Here is a 22,451-nt window from a genome sequence, read left to right as displayed (position 1 = left end):
AATTAACTGTTTCACTGTCGCATTTCATAAGACATTTTTTCCCAACATGCAAAACAAGCACAATGAGCATGGAACCATTCATTTTAACAACATAAATGAAATAATAACACATTATGATCATCATGGTTATATTGAAAGTACTGAATTATACCAACACATCATTTATTAGTGGACTAAACATCCAGGGTTTAGGGAGTGTAGGACACAGGATGATATGTTGTTGTTGACGTGATAGATACTACTTAGTGTATGTTTTTGTGTTGTTCTTTACTGTTATTTCATCTCTTCTGTTCATATTGTTTCAGTTTTTATAATGTAAAGTGCCTTTGAGTATACCTTTTAAAGCGCTATACAACTAAAAGGTATTATTATTATTATTATTATAAACAACAGACCCAGTGAATGACTGACCTTAAGGGGGACTTTATTATAAAGGAGGACATTGTTTCCTTGTTATTACAGTATGTTAAGTCAGTGCCGAAACAAGGACAGACTAGGACCAAGGACCAAACTGTTCAAACATCTTATCATTGTCTTTGATCTGAACAGAGTGACATATAATGGTTTTGGGTATTGTGACGGTATTGTGGCTGTATGTATTAAGGTTGAACAGGTTTTTCCAAGACGTTTCTGTCTCTCCCGATGTGGCGGCGGAGGCGTGCTCCGATGACGTGGTTCCATGAAGGCCGAAGATACTGAGAGCTGAAATGGGATTGGAGCGACTGTACAAACAGATCAGACAGGTTTAGCCGGATGATATCCTGTAACCGTGCTACCTACCAGTCAGCCATCTTGTTGTTAACCAATTAATGACTCATTACCTGTTTAGCTAGAGCTAGGCCACCTCAGGTTACAGGCCCACCAGACCTGCACTTCACCCGCTGCCTCAAATCTGGTTAGTTTCACATAATTGGCACAGATCGGATGCTTTTTTTTTTTGCTTTTAAGGAAAAAGGATTGAGTTTCACAGGCAGTAAAAGTGATGCCATTGGCTACTGGTGAAGAACAAACACAGATTATCTGTCAGGTTTGGGGATTAAAACATCAGGTTTATTGTTTGTTTTTAGAGCTCATTAGCATCCATTGATCTGTTATCAGGAATGCTTGGAATCTAACTGAAATCATTTTAATATGGTGAACGCAGTGTTTTGCATGTATTTACTACTCACTAATACTACTACTTTACTTACTACTATTGTGTGGATAAAAACATCTGCAGAATTCATATTTCTTTGTTTTGGGTTGCACAGCATTAATGCACACATCCTTGTTCGGTTGTTTGCACAGAATTATATATATATGTGTCTTCACAGTTTTAGGCTAGTGTATTCACTGTGTGTTTTTCAAGGGCAACTGGGAGTCTTTTCTCTCTGATCAGTCAGTTATTGTATCTCTCTGTTCACTTAAAACGTTTGTTCTTCTTGCCAAACACAGTCCCATTAATACTGCATGAATAATAAGAAAAAAAAAAAAAAAAAGCAAATAGAGAGCAAAACAGCAGCAAACCACCAAACAGCCATGCATGCATTTGTTTAATATTCTCTGTGCTTTCAGCCCAAGCTGCTCGGCCTGTGCACTGTCTAGTCAAATCATGACAGCCAAGATTAATCTGGCTCTTTCAGAAAAATACATCACTGAGCACTGTATGCAAAACAACTTTTGGTTGTACACTATAGCCAAGTATATAGAAAGGGAGAGCAGTTTTATTAAAGCATCTTTCAGTTGCTTTGTCTTTATTTTGACTGTATAATAATGCAGTGTACAACTGTCTTCAACAGAAAGGAAACAGATTCCCATTTTGCATGCATGTTTTTTGATCCTGGTTTGCACAGAGCTAACTTTGTGCTCAGTCTGATGTGTTTTAACCTCCATAAAAATATCCCCATGAGAACTTACAGTAGGCCTGAAGAGGAACTGGATGGACGCAAACCGCACTAACTCTGAGCTAATCAATGTGTTAGTGTTTAAGAGTAAGATAGGGAATGGCTTTGTCCAGAGGCCTTTCACATGGTAAGTGAGTCCTAATCTCTTAGTAGTACTATGGCCAAACCAACCATTTCTAATGGCAGACAGTGGGCTTTTGAAAACTATTGAAAGCTGGGTGGTGTGATAGACCATGGGGAAATTTCCTGGCAAGTGCTGAAATTCAGCTGCTCTTTTATTCACATAACACACACAAATGTCTTTATCTATCTCAATCAAAAATACGCCACCTCTCTTAAAAACACACACACACACACACACACACACACACACACACACACACACACACACACACACACACTCTCCCTCTCACACATACTGAATAGCGTACGGGGCCAGGTGGTGTGGTTATTGCCAGATCTTGCTCTCTGCTCTCCGGAGTGCAATTGGTAACCTGAGCTGCCTGTTTGAATAACTCAGTTATCCCAAAAGCTTCCTTGCTGCAGAGACATCATGGAACAGTGCCCAAAACACACTTTGCCCGAGCTCCTGATAGTCACTGACTGCATGATGAATACTGAAATTCAGCTTTCAAAGTCACTTTAACTGTCTTGAGGTGGCTTTTCATAAGAAACGAGTGAGATTTAAAAGTTGGCTGGATAGCCTTACGGGCGCAGCTTGTATCCAAAATCTGTCATCCGAGTGTCACTCAGTGAATGTTAGTCAGTGTGAATGTGTCAGCTGATGAGATGCGACAGCCAGGCCCGGGGCCTCCTCATTTAATTAGGGAGCCCGTCTTGTTTTTGGGTAACTCACAACCAAACCTGTCTCCCAACATCTCCCGGAGCATTTTCTATTTAAAACACTATTCTGTATACATTTTGCTTAGATGTTTTCTGCTTTAAATGTAACCTTCAGGTATCCAATAATCTGCCTCACATCAAGGCTAAACTGGCTTTACTCTCGCTATCAATGTCACTCATTTGTCCAGCAAATATTTGTTTTCACCCCTCCCCCTCCCAACACCATCCTGTAAACCCGACACAATACTTTCCCTTTGCTGTAGTCCAATTCTTACACAATGTTTTATTTTGTCCAAACTTTGAGTCACAAAGGTTCTTTAAACTACTAAGATAATTATGTGATTAGTTGTTGTTGGAGTGGTAATAAACAATGTCTATTATTAAGTTATTTTTCTCACTTTTGAGATTAGCCACAGTAGTGTGGACATGATCACTTCTGGAAATGTGACACAAAATGTTGCTTTTGTATGTATTAAAAACAAAATCCATTTCCCGACTTTGTACTTTGCCAATTTATCTTACCTGTCAAGTATTAATATACATACAATATGACGAAGAGAATGAAATCAATCCCTGCAATATGCACAGTATATGGACAGAAAAAGGGCTTCATTTAAAAAAAGAAAGCTTGAATAAACTTTATTCACTGTATAGAAAAGTTAAAACTGGCATCTCAGAACATAACATGAATTCATTGCAATAAAACACGACTATCAAACAGCCGTTATGCTGAAATAATGATTTCATTAAATACAAAGCTTATGAATGTTCCAGGCCCAGGGCCGCCCTCTATGGGCTCCGTGCGGCACTGCGGCAGCGGAGCGCCTCCTCCCACCTCCCTCCTCCCACCTCCCTCCTGCTGGAGCCGGAGTTGCATTCCTCTCCTCTCCTCTCCATTCACACGCAGGGAGCCGCCGGAGAGAGAGCACCGCCGCTCCGTGACCAGAGTGGAATGTCCCCCAAGTTTTGGAATTTTAAAACCATGGAAAGGATATCAAACCTACGGATCACTTGAACCTGTAAGTACCGTGGGAGCTCCGGTGAAGGGCTTTTTGTGTGTCGTGTGGAAGGAGCAGGTTTTTAGGGGGAGCCGGCTTAAATATTTAGGTTACATTTCTCTCTCTCTCTCTCTCTCTCTCTCTCTCTCTCTCTCTCTCTCTCTCTCTCTCTCTCTCTCTCTCTCTCTCTCCATTGCTCCGTGTGGTGAGTTTGTCGGCTTCTCCTCCGCTCTCGGCGTCTGGTTTCTCCACGAGTTTGGAGAGCTCGAGGCTCCAACCAAACCCAGGAGTGAAACGGGCATGAAGAGGAAATGTAGCTCTGATATCCAGTTTTGTGTGTGTGTGTGTGTGTGTGTGTGTGTGTGTGTGTGTGTGTTTTTAAGAATCAGTACTTAGCTTGTGTGATTATTTCTGCGGTTAGCACCTGGGGCTTGAAACTTGTTTGAAAATGTTTGCGTTACCTCGGATTTGGTGCAGTGCGAGGCGAGTTTCTGGCTGGTTTTTGAGAACGTCGGCTGCAGCAAAAAAAAGAGACTTTTTTATTTTTTTTTATGTGGAAGAGCTTCGCCTTGCTGTAATATCTGGAGTCTTGTAATAAAAGGAGTCTCTGGGACCAGTGCTTGGTGACACGGACTAGCTATATGCTGCGTATATGACTGTTGCGTTTCCTTCAGAAGGGGAATGGCACCACCACCACACAGTCACAGGTATGCACTGTCGCCTGGATAAATAGTCCGGGGAGACTGCAGGAGGCTGCATGCTTTAGGATTAAACATTTATTTTCATGCTTTGTGTTTTTTTTTCTTACATTTGAATGTATCCTGCCCCGGCTTTCTTAAACGGACCTAAGGGAGGAGTGATTTCTCCTCGGGGACGTGGTGCTTGCTTTTAAAATACAAAAAGAAAAGAAATCGATTAACCTATTAGCTTTGAATTAATTAGAAATTGTGTTAGTGTGGTGTGAAAACAGCGTTAATCTGCTAACGAACGAGAGGCAATTTGTAAGCTTTGTTATTCGACAGCAATTGAATTCCTTCTTTTTGAGCAGGGATGGAGTGCTGAGAGCTGTCTGTGGGTGTGTTGAGTGCGCATTGGTGTTCAGCTATTGAAAATGCTCTCATTGCTCCATCGGATTCTCCTCAGCTCTAGTTTTTTTTTTTTTTTTTTTTTAATCAAATCCCGGTTAACCAAATTAGACTACCCACCCCGACCCCGCGCGCTACGTGAATTCATTTGTAGCCCGTTTTAAACATGTATTCATGAATCATATTAGATGAGCAAGGGCTTTGACATAATTTGAACCTTTTTTGGGGGGAGGAAAATGAGGTGTGGAGTAGGGTCAGACTACAGCCTATCACAAAAAAAGAATCCCTGCAATATTCATTTATTATCAAAGGAGTCTTGCATTGTATTTGCTGTGCATTTTAGATAGTTGATATAATAAAATAAATAAAGATATAGTTGATTGATGTATTTTATCTATTGTGGCACCACTCCAACACCCCCCATAAGACACAGGCATTGTGTGACTAACACGATAACTCTTTATCAGAAGTGACTTGACCCAATTTTGCCTCGGCTCAGTCAAGCAGCAGCAGCAGCAGCAGCAGCTTTCTTATTGACAGTTAAATGCGGTGACCAGCAATTCACATTTAAATGATGCGGGATGTGAACCGTGACGTGAGTGTTTGTATAAGAGGTGGTGCCCAGTCACAGCTTTAAAATCATTCAACCACAGACGGGCTGCCAGGTCACCAACCACACAACGGAGGTGCACCGGACTCCTTCCATCCAAACACTTACTTTACACGACTGTGTGTGTCTGACAGCAAAGGAGTGGCAGTAATGTAAACCAAGCATAGCGACGGCTCTCTTTGTGCGTGGACTGTGCAATCACATTTCATTTTATTTATCTGACAGGTGTGGGAATGATTATCCTATGATAATATTTGTACATGTACAAACAACCACATGTTCTTATGTGACTTCATATAACTGGGAGAAACAATCTCACCTTGGTTACCCCTTCATGGTTTCAAAAAGTACCCACCTTATACAGCTGAGGCCCTCTTTTTTTTGGGGGGGGGGGGGGGGTGGGGGTGCAAAACTGTGACCTTGCATGTCATTTCACTTGAAAGCTGGCAACCCAGCCCGAAAATTACAAGCAATTTGCCTCAATCTTCTCTAATTATGATACAAATCTGCCCCACAATAGAGCAGCAGTGTCATGCGTTTTGAAAAAGTCTGCCCTGTCCGGTTGGGCTGCTGCCGTGAAGGGTAAATCTGTGATGTCCAAACTTTGGAATTCGAGCTGACATGTGCACTTTGCACCCCGCCGGTCCTGCCTTTGTGCGACCCCCCCCCCCCCCCATCACATTCCTCTGGACTTTTCAGTGACTGGCATATTCAAGGTTTAATTAGATTGCTGACGGATGACAAAGCAGAAGAGCTGTGCTCAAGTGAGAACTGAATCGCCGCTTACCACCATAACACTGGCCCTAAATATTTTGTCTTGGTGTATTGATAAAGGATTTCAGAGTAACCAATTGAAGGAGAAGATTTGAATTAAATTCCACCACGCTCACAAGGGGCTTTCTCAGTACTAAAAAACTACTTTACTGGGTCATTTAAATTGTTCATATATGTGAAAGGACTTAAAGTGCATCATTGTATTCTTCAGGGCATGCTGTAGTGTGTTTCATTGCTTTCATGCGGCGAGTCGATATATGGACTGTGTTTACGCTCAGTGTGTGTGTGTGTGTGTGTGTGTGTGTGTGTGTGTGTGTGTGTGTGTGTGTGTGTGTGTGTGTGTGTGTGTGTGTGTGTGTGTGTGTGTGTGTGTGTGTGTGTTACTAGACTGCAAAATCCAGCTCCTTTTCCAGCTTCTCGTATACTGTTCGACATTTTAAACCAGTGTGACAACCTCATATTTAGGCATTTCCTCTTCTCGCCTTCTCTCTCGCTCTGCCGTTCTTCCTGCCTCCAGATTTATGCTGCCACTCATGCTTTCTTTCCTCACTCTCCCCTTCTCTCTCCCTGCTCTTCTTGTCAGCAGCCCACCGTTGTCTGCGTCTACCTCCCTTCTTTCACACCATCTGTCTGTCTGTCCGTCTGCCTTTTTCTGAGATCTGTCTCCCCATCCTCCCTTCCACTCTCCTCTTTGTCTACTGGTTCCCTCCTTCTTGAGAACATGCACATGCTTCCTAACTCTTCCCTCGTCATCTTCTGCCTCCTTCTCTCTGTCTCTCTTGGCATAATTCTCAGCAGTCTTAAAAACTTTTAACTAGTTCTCCAGTACACTTCTGGTTGGATGACTAGTCTTGCCTGTCGGATACGCCGAGGCCTGAACTCTCTCTCCTCCATGTGTGATCAAGGGCTTCCTTGGCACCGCGGCGGCGTAATGCAATATCTGCTTCCATATCATAGCCGACGGAGATGGCGTGTTTTTATTACATAAGTTTTCATTTGTGTCAGTCTCGCTAAAGAGGTTAGCCGTGTTGCCGGCGCTCTGCTCCGAGAGTGTTTTTGTTCTGTCTGTGTGCGTCTGCCTTTTTGCTCCTTTTCCTAACACCTCTTTTTAAGTTTCCTGTTTGGATTTTTACTTCCTTCCTTCCCTCCTTCCTTGTTTCTGTCACATCCTCTTCTGGTTCTCCATGTTGTCACCTCTCCATCTCTTTCCCATCCTCTTTCTCTCTCTCTCTTTCTATCTGAGTGTTTTTACTTGGTCTCTCTGGGGTTTGTGTGGCGCCCTGAGGCGAGGGAGCCACACAGCAGCAACAATATTAAAACGCACTAAAGAGGGACCAGCAGCAGGGCTCTACCCGAAGGCCCTGTTGTGTGTGTGTGTGTACACACACACACACACACACACACACACACACACACACACACACACACACACACACACACACATATATACATACACATACACAAAAACACACACACACACACACACACACTGCTCTCATGGTGCTAACACCTCTCCAGCCGACAAGCCTTAATATGAAATAAACTCACTCGCCAATACCTGGCGGGCCTGTCTTGACTGACTGCTCAAATAGGAATGACCTCCATTTGGCCCAAATAAGAAGCCGGGATTGAGAGTCAGTGGGCGGTGTTGAACTGCAAAGTGCTGGTGCATTACGAATCATATCAAGAGGTGAGCTTGCAGGTGAGCCGGCGGCATAAATCCTAATCAGTGCCAATCAGAAGTGATTTTAAAGACTGGCGTATCTGTGAGCTTCATCACAATTTTTAAGAAGGAGAGTGCGCTCGGGCCTGGCAGTTTTATTTTTGGTCCCAAGAAACTGCCTGACTTAGAGAGAATGCACGAAGCGAGCGCCAGTGTGCGTAGAATTTAAAAAAATTGAAAGCCTTGTCTGTATTGTTTGATGCTTTGACCTTCATTGTTGCATCCTTCACTTCAGATGTAGCCAAATAAATATGACCACTGTGGTGGCGGAGCAGAAATTTCCTCAGCCAGAAAATAGCTTTTTTTTTTCTTTTGAGTGAAGCAGCCTTAGTTTCTGTCTCTGTCGTGCTCATCCAAGTGAACTGTCTGTTATGTATAATTAATTTTCTCCTCTCTCCCAGTTTATTTTTATCGCCCACTTTTAACCATTCCTTCAAAGGACCCCTCCCCCGCATCCGTCCTCCACAGTGCCTGCTGAAAGTGACAGCTGCTCGGGTACGGGGGATGCTTTTTGAAGCAGGCACTAAAAAGGCCGCTCACTCAAGTCGACTCGGAATAGAAAAAAGAAAAAAAAATATGCCGTTCTGACGGTATCAAAAACACGCCTGCTAATCTGACTGCAAATTGAAAATAAACTCTGTCTCCAGTGTGCCGCCTGTTGGGGAACGGAATTTACACGGCTTCCTTTTGTGCAAAGAGTTGTTGATTAGTTTGGTTGACATGTGAGGCGGAGTGATGAGATTGACTGAAGTAGGACGCTCAGAACTTGTTCACCGCTTCCCAGGCATTTCGTCTTATTGACAGGAGCACTGCATTGGATTCGTTTTCTTGTAAAAAAAAAAATTAAATTGATCTCTCGTAGTTTGTTGAAAGGGCTCCCATCCAAACCAAAGACACACTGTCATTGGTTGCGTTTGACCCTCGGTCTCCTGGCACGTCACCGCTGAGATCGAGTTCCAGTTAATCCTGGTGGTTCTGCTTGAAGGTCCAAAGATGCAGCGTTGACCCCGGTTCCACTTCTGACCCAGTGGCCTTGTGTAGAAGTCCCAGCGCCCCCGCAGCTCGTGGGCACGGCCTCAGCATATGAGGTTTCCTCCCCGGCATGCCAATGCGCTTGTCAGCATTCTGTCCACCCCCCCACCCCTCAGACACTGACACAGACGGGCAGCTCAGTTCCTCGATTTATGTGGACATAAAAAAAATGGCTTCTCTTGTTGCATTTCCTCCTGTGAAGAAGAGCCGGTGCCTGCTATTGATCAGGAAGACACAGTTCCTTCCTGTAAGAGAAGTCGACAACTATATCATCAGTTTTGTTCTTTCATTTTATTGCTAAGGTGTGCAGCCGGCAGGGCAGGTGACACGCAGTACTTTCTATCATTCTGGTTATTCCTGTAACCCTTTTAATTATTTTTCTCGCTTAATATCTGTAGAGCGAGTCTTCCAAAATCCTGATACAAGATGCTTATTGTTGTTGCATGTGGATCTCAGATCAGTCACAAGAATCGTGTGGCGGGGAAACAGAGTTCAATTCATACACTTTACCATGAAGTAGGGTGTTTAATGGTACACTGTAGTTAGGACTCATTAGTTTCTAGTATTGTTTTGTATTTTAAAAATATCAGGGTATTTATCAGGCTTTCTTAGGCAAAAATGATGTGGGGACATGTAGTCTTGATGGAAATCATTTAAATTTGGTATGTTCCTTTTCTAAATTCCTGTTTTATTTTTTTATTTTATAATTTAAGTTTACATTTATTTGAACAGACACAAACAGACAGTATTATTACCTTTTTAGTTATACGGTATCCAAAGACCTGTGATAAACGCACAGATTCAGAACTACCAAAATAAACATTTAGCAACAGCAATACAGCCAGATCATCAGTTGTGGGATTGGCGAAGAAGCGTTCCCATGACCTCCTTAAAGTTGTCACCTTCATCATTGACTCTAACAAACATGGGATCATGTGATGCTATTTCTAACATAGGTTCCATCCATTTTTAACGTAGTTGTCGAGGATCATATGGGCAGGTGTGACGAACCCTACTTTTGTCACTGCAAAGTCCTATTTTAATGTATTGAGCAGTTCAGTTTGGTCCCCCAATACGCAAAGTCTTTATCTCAGTGACAATCAGTAAAAAAACGACGGCCGTGAACTATAGTGTGCAGTGAATACACTATACCGTGGGTTTATAGCGATCTATTCATTTCTCAAGAGTCAATGTATATGAAAGTGTCACAGTCAAACACCCTGAAATGTTGGGATGTTGTCGAGGCCGTCACTCATACCCAGCGTTTGCCTTCCTAAATTCCCCTTGAGCAAACAACACCAGATTCCACTGGTTCATTGGAGAAAAAAAACAGCAGATCTTTGAGTATATTGCATCTGGCCCAGCCTGTCAGTATCAACGGCAGAAAGTGTGTGTGTGTGTGTGTGTGTGTGTGTGTGTGTGTGTGTGTGTGTGTGTGTGTGTGTGTGTGTGTGTGTGTGTGTGTGTGTGTGTGTGTGTGTGTGTGTGTGTGTGTGTGTGTGTGTGTGTGTGTGTGTGTGTGTGTGTGTTGCCGATGCTGAGATAGTCTCAGTTTAGATGAGGGAGCCTACTGGTTGTTTACCGTGCTCACTAGAGTCTGTCTGCCTCTTCAGGCATGTTTGGCTTGTTAATGAGAACCACTGTGTGAGAGAGGAGACAGCGCACTGTTTGTGTGTGTGTGTTTCTGTGAATGCATTTGCATTGAGATCCGCTGTGCATCATCAGTGTGCACACTATACAGGGCCGTGGCGTACAGGATGCCGTGTGAACGCGTGCAAGCATTGGGGACTCGTCGTGCTAAATGTAAGGTAACGCTTTCTGCTGTGGAGCAGATGAAGCAGGGGAGAGTTTACACAGGCACATAGCCATTTATTGTTGTGATTAATGTTAATGGTGCAGTACCTCATAATTGCTTGCCCCCTTCCCCCCCCATTCTCAGTCTCTATAGCTCCCACTTCTTCATTCCTGTCTCCCCCCCCTTCTTGCACATACACACCCTCCTGGTTTGTGTTGTGTTTACCAAGGGAAAACTTAAATAATTCAGGCGGTCTGTTCTCCCCAGCTCTGTAAATAAGACTAATAGAAGGCGGGCCTTTTTAAGAGAGCCACTTGCCCAGGGAAAGCATGGCCGTGGGCTAGCCTATAAATCAGCTAGCTGCCTGTCTGGCTGTGTTGGCGGACTAGCCAGCCACAACCCCTATGTTAGCGGAAGTAAGGGCGACTTATTCCAGAGAGGTCAGGAGTATGGCGACGTTGCCCCCGAGGCGGCGGTGGCGGTGGTGGTGGTGGGCATTGAGAAAGTGTGTGCATATGTGTGTTGGACACACAGGCAGGATCACTCTCTCCCTCTCCCCTCCCTTAGTTGCACTCTGGCTTGTGTTTGTGTGTGTGTGTGTGTGTGTGTGTGTGTGTGTGCGTGTGCGCGCGCACACTCGCAACATGGAGGCATGCTCCACGGCTCATAAACCACACACTCTGATGTCAGCACCTGCATGTGTGTTTACCAGATGGAGATAAGTGCTCATTTATTCATTTTGTTTATCACTCATTTTTTTCCCCTGAGTGCCCGGGCTCTCTTTAGAAGTGGGCTGGTGCTTCTGGCTAGTGTGTGTGTGTGTGTGTGTGTGTGCGTGTGCGTGTGCGCGTACGCGTGCGCGTGTGCGTGTGTGTTTGGTAAGGTCTTATATAGTCAGACACTTCACAGAAAACCAGTCAATAAAGAAAAAGAAAAACATTTTTGTTTTTCAGAATGGGCAGTTAGCCTTCTTAAATCCACCGTGCGATCCCACTTCAGCTGCAAGACGAAGGGTAGATTTTGAGTAGCTTTAGCTCTAAATCACTTTGGAGCACTTCCCAGCCTCTCACCTCCCCATATTTATCTCTCAGTAGCCACGTTTACACAGAAGGGCCAAGTGGGACCTCAGGTTTAGGGGCCAACTCCAAACTTTACTAAGCTCCGACTGAAAGCAGTGTTAGTTTATTTGAAGCTGTATCCCAGATTACAAATGATCGCTGTTAACAACAGCAACAGACTTTTTAACCACAGAATTGTTATTTTGAAGAAGACTGCTAAAATTGAGCAAGCCTGTTAGACTTCGTAGTGGGAACAGCCGTGCTTACTCGACAGCCCTAATCACAGTGTGATGTCCTTGCCTGAGAAATAGTTTGGATTCCTGGCGTCCATTGGCCCATGTTAACGGTGGAGCCAAATTCGAGTTGTCAAATCACAAATGAAGTTTGAAACTCCCCTTAAAACGGTGTTGAAGCGGCACAGAATATCCTACACCTCCTTCCTTTACTACCTCCTTTCATTCCAGAGCCTCTTTGTCAGCTAACTCTTTTGTGCTCCTCTCAAAGGGTTAAAGAGGGAGAAGTGATGAGTAGCCCGCCAAGTCTGGCCTCCATTGTGTGTTGGCATTGTGCCACTGCATAGCATGTCGACCATAGACACATGTACATGGGACTTTTCTCCACTCACAGGGGCTACAGTTACCCAGTAATACTAACCCCACACTCCCTGCAAATCAATGCAAATCCATTTAGGGTTGGTGGCATCAAAAGGCTAATGCTACCACTCGTATGTCATTGGCAGCTAAATGCAAAATAGCCTTGAATAAGGTTGAAAAGCTTTACTTCTTCCACAACATCTTCTTCTGGCCTACAACATCCCGATAGGCATTGCTGAACATCTTGGAGAACCTCCCTCTTGCATCCAACAACTTTACATTTTTGGGATGCTCCTTAAAAGACCGGTTGTTTTTCTTCTACTCCCTCAGTGGAAACATGTGCTTGAGGACCATAAAACTTTTTCCCTCCCTTTCCTCCTGTACAAAGCTTGTTAAGGAGAAAACCACTCGACGGCATGTTGTGTAGAACATTGGTGGCTGCTCAGCCTAATTCTTTTAGCAGACCTGGGTTACCTCCATGCGGCAACGACGTCCCGGGGGTGCTTTTAAGTCGTCTCTCCCTCCTCAGCCCCCCTGCAGAGGAGAGGGAAGCAGAGCTGGGGGCACTCTGGGAATAAGTACTTCAGGCCAGACAATGGCCGACCGACGGCACGGGGGTGGGGTGTTGATTGTAACCAGAAATAGCAGGAGGAGGAGGCCTCCAAACTGGGAGGAGGGGTGAGATAGGGGAGGTCGAAGGTTAGGCTGATCCCTACTTTAAAGGTGGAGTGAGGCCATGGAGGGTTTTTATTGCCCTTGTGTTGCTTTTTGCCCAGCCGGGGTGAACCTCTGAGCTACTGCTGCGCCACGGGGGAGGGGCATTGAGGTGGGGTTGTGAGTGCGAGCGACACATTGCTGTCCCATGATGGTTCCAGTTGTGCTCGGTGACCTCTGACCCTGATCCCCCCCCACACCAGGAGCTGTCGCATAGGTCAGCGTCATTCCAACTCCCACGTGAGGAGCGGTAGGGCAGAGAAGAGCGTCTTTAAGTGTCTCCTCGGCGGTCCCCGGCTGTTCTTGACTTTGCCCCAGCGATTCCGTTCTCTCTGCCGGTAGATTTTCTGGTGCGGCGAAGGAGGCCGAGCATGTGACGAAGCAGCAAATGCGAAGGAATGCGTCAGCGATACCATTCGGCTCTTGTCGGGGGCCATCGCATTCCAAATGAAATGGAGTGTGTAACTTGTGACTGGTGTGATGTGCTGATGCGTGGCAGCTGGGAGGAGCCGCTTCCTTTCTCTCTCCAAGTCTTTCTCTTGGGGCTGTCCTCCCACCACTGCCTCACCAAGATCCATGATTTCCTCGGTTCCCAGTGCATTTTTTAGAAATGCGGCTGTTCTGGCTGATCGGCCCGGCTCTCTGCTGTTCTCTGAGTGTGACCTCGTTTGGCTCTTGAGATCAGCGGGACATGTTCCCTGGTGCACCAGCACACTCCCTCTGCCTGCCCTCTGACACATGCCAGATAGTATTTGTCCAACTGGCACTTGAGGCAACTCTGAATGTTGAGTGTGGTTTAAAAGCAATGGCATAAAACAAATTTTAGAGCAAACAAACGAGGTAGAAAAGGTTACGTTTCCCAAGCAGAGACATCATCAAGCTGAAACATAGTTAAGAACGGCCATACATGACTTTTCCTTCACTCAAACTACTAAACAAGACAGATTTCAAAGCCATTGCCACATGTGCTGTTCTCAAAACATGGCACAAGCTGTTTTTAGCTCATTTTGAGCTCATTCAAGAGGCACACCTCATCCTGCCCTCGGCAATCAGTGCTGAAGTCAAACTTGGCCACAGCACAGACACATTTTCAAAAAGTAGCCCGTCTCCCAGTCTGCTTGTAGCTGCATCAACATAAAAGCCTTGAGCGTTTAGTTTTGTGAAAGGGCGGGATTGGAGAAATCAGAACAAAATGATGCCAGAGCCTGCACCTTGGCCAGAAACAGCTGAGGGAAAAGAAGGAAGACAACAGAGGAGAGAAGGGAGGGAACTTGGCAGCACTAGCTAACTCAGAACAGCAACAAGGCAGCTCGCACCAAAGAATAATAAATAACGTTGCAGAGAGAGAAGCTCTTGTGTGCAAGGCAGGGCGGGGGAAAAAGAGGGAGTGGGGGGGAGAAGGATGACAAAAAGTCAGAGAAGCTGAGTCAAACTCTTAATTGAGGACCTGAACGCAGCATTGGAACAGCTGCTGTTGCTTGTGCCACCCCGCCACACCGGCTTTACGGCTTTTTTTTATTTGGAAGCCAAACAGATGTTACGAGGGGGTGGCGATTTCATCGGACGAGAAGTTTGGTTTCAGGGAAGAGGAAGGAAATTAAACTCTCCCACTCTTTATGTGATTTCAGGGAATTAGTGTTACGGTCTGCTGGTCGCAGCAATGGTGATTGCGACCCTGTGATATCTTGTTAGCTGCCCCACATTACAGTGTGATAGAGGGGATGCAGCGATACTGCATCAGATATCGGGCGGAAACTGACTCAAATTTATCTGTGATAAAAGGGACTATCTATTCAATTCAGATCTAAAATATACCATATACGTTATGTACTGGAATGTTAATACCTGTTAACGTTTTGACCAATTTGCTGCAGCACCAAAAAGGTTTACACTTGAATTGTAATTCCAGCTAATTCGGAAGATATTTTTACGAAATTGCAGGTGCATGATTTATTACTTTAGAAATAAATAACAATTCAGAAACATCTATATCTTTGCATTTATTTCTTTGTTTGTTTTACAAAGTTCCGATGCGACGCAGAAATGGTTTCTTATGCTTCTGCTCACTGACTGCAACCTGCTCAGGGAAATAAAATTGTCTCTTTTCTCCGAATGCTGCTGCTTTTCATAGTGGCTGGACTATAAACCATGTTTATCAAATTACCACCATTATGGATGTCTTGCTTGATTGAATTTGCTGAAATCACAAAATATTTATAAATGACGTGAATCCCATATAATTAAAGAGAGAATGGCAGTGACAGCCAGATGTTTGCCCAACAAATCGGCCTTCACAGAAATCTGTTAAAACTCTAATTGTCCAGTACAAACACCATAACTCAGCCAAGAGGAGACGGAATGCGTTGATATAAGGTTATCATAACATCTGTCGTTCTCAAAGTCAGTTCTTTTTTTCATTTCCTCGGCATGCGTTTTTACTTCCAGGTGATATTCAGCCCAGTTTGCACACAGCCCAGTTTCACTCTCTCCCCTCTCTGATCCAAATGCCTGTCATCACCGCTGGTTGGGCTCGCTCACCCCCCCTTCATCAGTGTGTCTGTCTCTCCCCCTCTCACTCTCCTTCTCATTCTGTCACTCTCCTATGGAGGATGTGATGAAAATGGCTGTTTAATCATGCAGAGAGGTCAACCAATCAAAGGGCCCGGGCCGAGTGATTTAAAGGCCTATTCAGAGCACAGCTGGAGGGAGAGGGAAAGGAATGGCGACAGTTGGGTGGAGAGAGAGAGAGAGAGAGAGAGAGAGAGAGAGAGAGAGAGAGAGAGAGAGAGAGAGAGAGAGAGAGAGAGAGAGAGAGAGAGAGAGAGAGAGAGAGAGAGAGAGAGAGAGAGAGAGGTTTGATTGCTGTATGACGCAGGTCACCTCTCATCCACTTACCAGTGGTCTCGTTTCACCAATAATTGTCGCTGATAGATTGATGTGAAGGCAGGGAGATGAATGGATGAAGCGAATAGAGGGTGGATCTGCGGAGAGAACGTGCACATAAGTGAGCCGACCCGCCGGTGATGAGATACCTACACACACTCCAAACTCACAAGACCTCATCAACAGCAGTATAGACCCACATCTTCCTCCCATTAACTTTGGCAGGCCTCCACTGTAAACCGCTGCTGAGCTCCCTACACACACACACACACACACACACACACACACACACACACACACACACACACACACACACACACACAGTTATGCTGTGTGCCGACAAGGCAGTTCTCACCTGAATGTCAATGGGAGAGAATGACAGATGGTTGGGAGGAGCAGAGGAAGTAAAGACAGACAGAGACAGTGATTGTCTCCTGAGCCTCTGTCTTCCTGTCTCGGGCTCCGGTCACCCAGTATCCAATCTACGGTATAGATATTTTCTTTGGGGTCAACCTCTATTCAACCATTCATTCCAAACATGCAGGGCAAACACCATTCTTGTTGTCATCCACACAAGACCTCGGCCCTCTGTCGCAGGTTGATACACGCTACTGTGAAAGCAGAACTTTACAAGAGCTTTTAAAAATTGAGTGCGCTCAACACGATTATCACGTTTCAATGTCATTCAAGTGCTTACAACAATGTTTTTACTCTGGATATTTGATAGCAGAGAGACACTGCGGACATACTCAAGATTCCGCATGAAGTCATGAAACGGATAGAAGTATAAAGAAGAGTGGCATTTATGGCCGAGAGGTGGAAGCTGGTGCCAATATCCGCCATAGTAGGCGACTATTTCTGGACCTGCAGACAGCCCTGGTTATGAGCAGAGTACATTATAACCCATGTTGACCCATTCACACTGATGGCAATAACATTGCAGAGCTATTATGTTCTCTCCCTTTTTATTTCCATCATTTTGTCTTAATCCCCCTCTATGACCTATAATCACAGTGCTAGTGGATCTATTTTCTCTCTAAAAGATTTCTGTGTGGAATGCATTTAAAAGTGGTTAGTTGCTTATGAATTAGAATTTGGCATTCACCTGCTTGCAGTTTGCAACTTGCAGAATATAGTGTCACCTTTGAGTCTCTTGTTATTAGTTTGCTCAATCTGCATGGAAGTATGATGTAGCCCTTTGCTGTTTTCATAGTTCATAATATTTGCCGGCTGCCGCTTGAGTAAAATTAACAACCTTCTATAAAAAAAAAAATGGTTTTGGATTAATTTGGTATGCCCCAGTGCATTATGCTGGCTGTTCCTGCTGAGGTCATTTTCAGACAATTATCACATAATGCTGCAAAGTAAAATTAATTGAATGTACATCGGGATCATGATTTGGGCTTCCGACAATTACATGAACCTATCGACTGCGATATTGACTTTTCAAATGCGTGCTCCACTCATAGAAAGACTCATACTGCATATTAAATCAAGCGCTTCCAAAAACAACAAGGGGAGAACGAGATGTTTGATGCAAATATTTTGACATTAGCAGTGCTGTGTTTATTTAAAATGTGAAGGTGCAATAAACATATTTTGTTCCTAAAATCAATAAATAATTGTGATCTTAATATTGATGAAAATAATCAAGATTATCATAATCGTGCAGCCCTCCTGCAAAACACCAAAACAGAACTACAGTACCACCAATTATTGCATTTACACTAACAGGGACAACTTGTTGCACAGAGGATTAATAATTTACTGATCCAACCATAGCAGAGTGAGCTAATGTTAAGATATGGATCAATGGAAAGTGTTGACTCAGCCGTTTTGTTGCTGTCTTATCATTGGAAGTTTATGGGGCGAGCTGGTAGACAAGTAGCCTAAGACGATGCAACTTCACCGGCACAGCTTTTATTTTCTTAAACGATCATCCAAAACCCAATCTAGATGGAAGGACGAAAGGCGATAGTAAGAAGTTTCCGTGTCCGTTTCCCAGCTGCAGTTTTCAGCAGTAGAGATTTAGTTTCACCGCACTCACCGCGGCTCTGCTTATGTTTCTGATAGGGCCGATGAGTTAGTGTTTGTAGAGTACCACTCCAGCAGATAGCTGGCCTCTCGTTCTCTCTTTCTCTTCCTCCCCCCCTTCATCTCTCTGACCCTGCGTCGGCGTGTGCCGATGAGCGCCGAGTGGATACACTCACGAGTGGTGTCTGTGTGCGCGCTCGTGTGAGCGCTCCAGAAACCGTGGGAGCTCCATTTGTTGTGTAAATGCGAGCCGCTAATTGACTGCCGGGCACGCAGCCTCTCTCCTTCACCGGCTGAACCCTGCCCTCCGCCGGGTCCCGGGGATCCTGCCAGGGGAGTGTTTGCCCCCCTCACACACACACACACACACACACACACACACACACACACACAGACACACAGACACACACACACACGCTCTCACACGCTCTCACCACCCTCCCTTTCTCTCTCTTCCTCTGTCGGAGCAGGCCTGGCACTGGGCCAAAGTGAGGATGGGCACAGCGCAGGCCTCTCTGTTCTCTCTCTGTCTGCCTGTCTCTGTGTCGAGCTCCCGTAATGAAAAGCTACACGGCATTTCCTCGTGATCACATGCTGTGCTTTATGACACTCTTTTGATACAATTTCTCATCTCATAACACACAATGGGTTCTCTCTTTTTACACTGATTTGAGTAATTGTTGGATGAATTTGCTCCTTTTTTTGAAACGAGCATAGGGGATCTTCATGAATCGGTCCACTCTCTTGCATTAGCTGCACGCGCTGACAATAATGGCCACATGTAGATGAAGTAACCCCGACTGCACTAACTCTCGGATTCAAACCATAGTTAAGTTAGGGCCCAGTCCACTAGCCATAGAGCAGTATGAGTTTTAGCCTCATCGGTAAACTCACGCACGTTAGCCCAACTGTTGGCTGGCTAGAAGCCCAGATATCAAACGTGCGCATGCAGAGTAGGTTAAACGTATAGTTGGTTGAATTAGCAGTCTGTAGCTAGTAGAGGTGTCGCGATTCTCCAAATCCACAATTCAATTTGTCTTTCGATTTTTACGTCTTGGAAGGTCAAAATCAAAGCTTATTTTGATCGATTTTCGCCCCTTTGACTTGACAGCCCTAGTGTTTGTGTCTCTCTACTGTCACATGCAGGTGCATGTCGTATATTCAGATGTCTGGGTAACATTGTATATTGACATACTAAATTCCTAATGTGGAAAATAGTGCTGCGCAATATTGACAAAATCAAACAGGATTTTCTACCTCGTCTGACCGTGCTAATCTTTTCCCAGTGACTGCTTTTAGAGGACACCTGTGCGCCCAAAAGAATACTTTGAGATATGATTGTTCCTCCAGTTAGTATGATCCAGTTAGGTGCGGTAGAGATGGTATCTGTGGTGTCGAGTCTGTTCCCTCATGAAAGGACTGTGGCATGCAGTGCTCTCTCGCTGTGGATGGCACTGCTGCTGGGAAATGATGGCAAATTGGAAACATAAGGACACAGAAAAAAAAGTGCTCTATCTTCACACACAGGCAGCCTAAATTATGTATTGTCAAGCGCATTTTGAAAATAATCAAATTTAGATTTTCTCTTAGTCGAGTTGCCGACTTGTTGATCATGACAGCCGGATAACAAAAATTGCAAATCCTGGACACGAATCAAAATTGTTCCCATGGCTCAGAGATGGCACAGTAATAGTTAAGGAGTGGCAAAGTAAGCTGTGTTGTGTTTATCATGGAAACGCAAACACACACACACACACACACACACACACACACACACACACACACACACACACACACACACAGGATCACACCTCTTGTGCTCAAGTTTTCCCATGCCAGTCCATTGTTCTGCAGAGGTAAACATCAGGGAGCAGAGAGTGGAACATACAAACAATAAACTGACACACTCTCCCATAACACTTTGTTTGGACTGCAAACACAAAAGAGCAAGTGTGTTTGTGTGTATGCAGCCAGCACCACAGTAAACTGCGGCCCTGGAGAAAGAAAGTTGGTGTAGGACCTGGTGCCTAAGAATGGCAACTTGCCGATTTCATACCATAAACACTCCCACTGTTGGAAGCATCCAAATGTCAACGATGTCACTTCTCCATTCTTTGGCAGTTCAGAAATGCTGGGAATGCAGAGTGGACGGGCAGCGAGTCAAGTCAATAGGTAGACACAGTCGAATGCTCTGTCATGTAAGGCCGGTTTGATGTGATATTCGCAGGGTTCTCTGCAGTGTGTGTTCACGGTATGCTTGAGAATGCTACTTGACTTTCAAAACTGCTCTACACTTAAATGTGAAGACTGTTATTTTAGGCCTTCGATGGCAGCAAATGAGACACAAAGAGACAAAAGCAAGGATTTAACATCAAGCTGGCCACTTATGCTCCAGAGACAACAACAATAGGATTAGCCGGCACGCTAAACAACTAAGGCCTAGGCCAAGCCTCTTATACTGCCACAAGGCCCTTTTTAATATATGTTAATATGGTCACCGGTTATTTTCTAGCAATAATTTGCCTTAAATGCCTTTTAGATCGCAATAGCAACACATGCATATGTCTTAAGAGATACCATTACACAATTTCTTGCTTGAGATGGCAAACGCATATTTATTCCAAGCTATACATTTAAAATAAAACTATTGTAAAAGTGGCATTGTGGATATTTCAGGTTAGGGCTGGGCAAAATATCAATATTATATTAGATTTTAGATAGCGTAATATGGCATACGTGTCTTTTCCTAGTTTTAAAGGCTGAATTACAGTATTTTTACTTACTAGACTGATCTAGATGTTCTATTATTTGCCTTCACCCACTTATTTATTATGTAGACATTATTAGGATTATGTATCAAAAATCTCATTGCATGAATATTTGGTTAAAAGACCAACGATCGACCATACGATATTGTTAAAATATTGACATTGAGGTATTTGGTCAGAAAAATTGTGATAATTGATTTTTGTTATATCGCCCAGCCGTCTCTCAGGCCGGGACATGTCATCTTTCTCGTTTGTGTTTATTTCACAACGTAATGCACTGAACCAGTGGAGCTGTTAATTCCCAAAGCTGCTCAACAAGTTTGATGCGCTACAGTTGCAGCAGGAGAACGGGAACATCCACAAGTGGGAACGGAAACCGAGTTGGATTGAAAGGTTCAACTGGAGTATCACTGTCGAGGAAGTGTTTATCAGTTGCTCGCCATTAAAAGCAAATGTATTTCCTGTTTTGATCCCACTGTACTCCCCACCTCTGTTCTACAAACGCATCCACTAACAGAGCTTATTGAATCGTATTGACTGTCAGCGGAAGCAGAGAGGAGAGAGGGAGAGACATAAACGATAGGCTGGCTGGAAAGTGGAGCGAGGGAATGAAAAGAGGAAGTGAAACTGAGAGATGCACAAAGAAACGTGGAGTAAAACAGCATGTGAGGGAAAGAGAAAAGGGAGAAAGGAACAGAGACAGGGAAAGAGCAAATTGCTCTTCCTCCCCCTTCTAGCTGTACCAGCAGTATTGCTGCCAGACAGGCAGTGTTGAATCTGAGTCAGCAAGACTTGAAGTGGCGCTCTAGCCTACAGGACCCGGGCTGCGAGTAGTAACACACACACACACACACACACACACACACACACACACACACACACACACACACACACACACACACACACACACACACACACACTCTCACACAGACACAGTGTCAGACCTGTCGCCCTATTCTCCTCAGCCCTGCAGCTGTAGCCCTAACTATAGCCGTTCAGTCAACTGCTCTTAATTAGTAGCTGCTGCTGCTGCTGCCCTGCCCCGGCGCCACTGTGGTAAAGCCCCGGCCTCGCGTCTGTGTGATGGGTCGCAGTTTGTGCGTTGTTTACTCTTTGCAGTGTGCATGCATGCTTTTCTCTGTGATCGTATGTGCAAATGTTGCAGGCGGAGGCACGCATCGGCATGCTTGTTCAGCTGTGGTTTTTATGCATCGTATTGTTGCAGAACATGCTCCGTCTCTAAAGTCTCTTTTTAAACGCTTCCGTCTCTCTCCTGTTGCCGCTCGAGAGAGCCACTGCTTTTAAGCTGCCATCGCATGAGGGGAAACTAAAAGGCTTTCTCAGTGCCACCTTTTCGGAGATTCCATTGAGTTAGTGCATGCGAGTAGACGTGCTCTTGAGAGGCAAAAGAGACGCGACAACTGACAAGGAAATCTATATTGCCCCCATTTCCGATGTTCTGGGAGCGCTTTGGTAACAAGACTGTTGACTTCACAGTTTCAGGAGATGGATTCAGGATCCTGTTTCACTGTTGTTCTTGTTGAGGTTTATGCCTGTCAAGAGAGCCAAGTGTGTGTGTGTGTGTGTGTGTATGTGTGTGTACTATTGTGTGTATTTGCTGCTTAAATACTTGGCCGTACTTCAACAACCACAGGAGA

The 22,451-nt window shown here is 44.6% G+C and overlaps 1 protein-coding gene across 3 annotated transcripts in view; it reads left to right on the top strand.

Moving 5' to 3' along the window:
• Positions 1-3,646: 3,646 nt before the first annotated feature.
• The window catches only part of plxna1b (plexin A1b), a 181,101-nt gene continuing 162,296 nt past the window's right edge, over positions 3,647-22,451 (top strand). For 2 of the 3 annotated variants that reach the window (XM_068720224.1, XM_068720222.1), the window contains exon 1: positions 3,647-3,745. The gene's annotated coding sequence lies outside the window, so the exon portion shown is untranslated. Of the gene's footprint in view, positions 3,746-4,409; positions 4,432-22,451 lie in introns of those variants that run through there. The other variant, XM_068720223.1, reaches the window with a different exon arrangement.

The sequence above is a fragment of the Cebidichthys violaceus genome, unplaced genomic scaffold (genome assembly GCF_023349555.1).
Source record: "Cebidichthys violaceus isolate CVI_PGR_0920_01 unplaced genomic scaffold, fCebVio1.0.p SCAF_25, whole genome shotgun sequence".
Classification (NCBI taxonomy): domain Eukaryota; kingdom Metazoa; phylum Chordata; class Actinopteri; order Perciformes; family Stichaeidae; genus Cebidichthys; species Cebidichthys violaceus.
This window is presented reverse-complemented; position numbering and strand designations above follow the sequence as displayed.